The sequence below is a fragment of the Austrofundulus limnaeus genome, unplaced genomic scaffold (assembly GCF_001266775.1).
Source record: "Austrofundulus limnaeus strain Quisiro unplaced genomic scaffold, Austrofundulus_limnaeus-1.0 Scaffold4, whole genome shotgun sequence".
NCBI classification, from domain to species: domain Eukaryota; kingdom Metazoa; phylum Chordata; class Actinopteri; order Cyprinodontiformes; family Rivulidae; genus Austrofundulus; species Austrofundulus limnaeus.
Window position 1 is genome coordinate 5,119,243 of NW_013952406.1, and position 2,739 is coordinate 5,121,981.

The window sequence follows — 2,739 nt, forward strand, 5'->3', positions numbered from 1 at the left end:
CCTTAATTCTAAAAGTGATTAAATTATGCTCATAGTTTTGGAGTTACACATTTATCACACTTGAAATGCAGTGTTATAAATTGAAATCATTATTCTCCCTCTCCCTCGCTCTGTGGATAATTTGGTGCTGATAAATGAATGCGAGCTTTCCATATTATTTAATCACTGCGAGTGTGGAAGTGAAGTTATCTGTCATCACCGTGCATTTTAGGCCCGACACGTGAAACCTCCTGCAGAGGAGCATGAGGAGTAAAGATTAAAGACCCTGAAATGGGTTTTCAATCGACTCTGCCTGCCGTGTGCTCGGTGAATGAAGAACATGCCAGAACAGGACAATAGGACAGCTATCACACAAAAAAATGGGAGGTTTCAAAGGGAAAATTCTTCAGACGCTTTTTATCCTGCCAATGATTAAATTTACATTCAAAACTGTGCTTTTTTATAGTATGGAGTCAGAAATAGACAATTTCCGATGTTGCATGAGGAGAAATCAGAATCACAGAAACCAAATCCTCTTTTACAAAACCATGGAGCTGTGGAAGTAATGTCTTATTCAATCTGATGTGTTTTGTGTGTCAAAATGATGCTGATGGTTTTTATCATCACTTCTTACCTGATCCAGCTTTGGCATTTAAAAAATGATMATTCATATTGGTATGAAAACAATCACATCAGAATGGAGCCTGAATGCTTGTTTGTTTCTACTTCCTGCTGTAATGAAGTTAAAAACCCAGGAGAAAGCAGCAGTGGAAATTTCCCTTTTGCACTGTTCTGATGATATTATAATCAATAGAGATAAGAGAGGCAGGGTTAATTAACAGATAATGTCAGCACCTATTGGATTTACTTAAACAGACCACATTCATGCTCGACTTCATGTGTTTTCTTCTTCTCATTGGTTCACAATACAGGCAGTAATCTAAGCAAAACATTGGTGTTTTTCATTTTTAATTTGGGAAATAAAGTGTGCAGAAAAGCACAAGATCAATAGGAACCTCACAAAAACTGAAATAAGATGAAAAGAAAATCCAACTGATAAACAAATCTCAAGGCAGACTGAAAATGAAAGATAAACTGAACTGTACTCAAAAATCAGAAACTACAATAGGTCAAAAAAATGTAACACTATCCTCCAAGGCAGTCATTCTTTGTAAGAAATGTGTGAAATGTTAATTAATCTGAAGCAGCAGTAATAAATGGAACTTCTTTTTGTTGGTTCTGCTCTTGAGCTTTTCTTCTAGCGATCTCRCTCAATTTAAGGTGTTTTGTGTCRGCCTCAGAATTCTCTGCACCCGTTTCCTCCTCTGTTCAAGTGTCCCTCACATACACTGACCCCCAGCTACGCTTTCATTTGGCCTCGTTTCTTGTCTCGTGTAGTTTGCATTCCACACCTCCTCTGCAGACTGCACACAAAAGAGCAGAAAGCTCCATTCCTGATCTGTGGCAAACATTCCAAACCCCAATCCCAGTCCCTTATCCTTTCAGTGGCATGGCCAGAGTCTGTCTCTTGTCCCGGGCAACTGCAGAAAAAAAACACGTTTAACAGAAGGGCTCAAAAAATGAAGCCAAGCACCCAAAACAGTCATGAGYGAGATTCTGAAAGTGATCGATATAGATTAAAGCTTGCTATTTTGTAAACAAGCAGAAAAAATATTAATTCAGAAACATTAAAATGATGAGCGATTGCACTATTTAGCTTTGAATGAGCAGAACAACATTTCTAATCACACAATCCATCTTTAATTATAGAAAATAAACTCAAACGTCRGCTGAAAAAGCAGCGAAGCTCAAGGTGCATCTGTTCAAATATTCTAATAATCAGAACACAGGAAATCAACTGAAGCAATAAAAAAAAAGTTTAGAGAGCTTAAAGGATGAGTTTGATTGTGATTTGGACTTTACCAAGAAAGTTAGAAACACTTTGTGTCCCAATAGGTACAGCTGGGTTTTGTCTAATAAGTCAGGAAAAGGTGAAAGCTTTCAGGGGAGGGACAATTAAAAATTAAATATATGCAACAGAGAGAAAAAAAGTCTTTCAAAAAGGTTGTGGCGTGAACTAACCTGCAATGTTCCCTCCTCTTTGTCTCTGAACTCCTTCTGGGTCTTCTGGAATTCTTACAACAGCAATATACCTTGGAGGTTGGCAGGCATCACCGGAACACAGAAACTAATTTGTATCCCTGCAGAGTAAGCCATGATGGGAAGGATTCCACCCAGCTTTAAAGGCAGGAGATAAAAATCAAAAGCGAAGCCATATTTCTCAAATGTTGCAGAATTTTTTTTGAACCATCTGGCCTTTCTTCAAACATGAAGTAGGAAGTCTATCYAGTAATCTCAGTTCTTGGTAACAGAAGCAAATGTGCTAAATGCAGAAAAACATTAAAATCCTCTATAAATTGTTTTTAAAAACGTTACAGTTTATATACACTTTGGATTAAAAGCAGATGTGAAGAACATGTCAGCATAAAAAATATATATRTTCTTTTCTGTTTACATCATAATAATGTTAACATGATAGTTTTGTATTTTCATTGATGGAGTAAATATGTGTAACAGTTTGAGTGTGAACTCAAGGAAAATGCGAACATAAAGAAGTTTAAAGAGAGGTATAAAACTATTATTTCGTGTCTGATTTTTTTTTTGCTATATTTTGAGCTATTAGGGTGTATGTATGTATGTATGTATGTATGTATGTATGTATGTATGTATGTATGTATGTATGTATGTATGTATGTATGT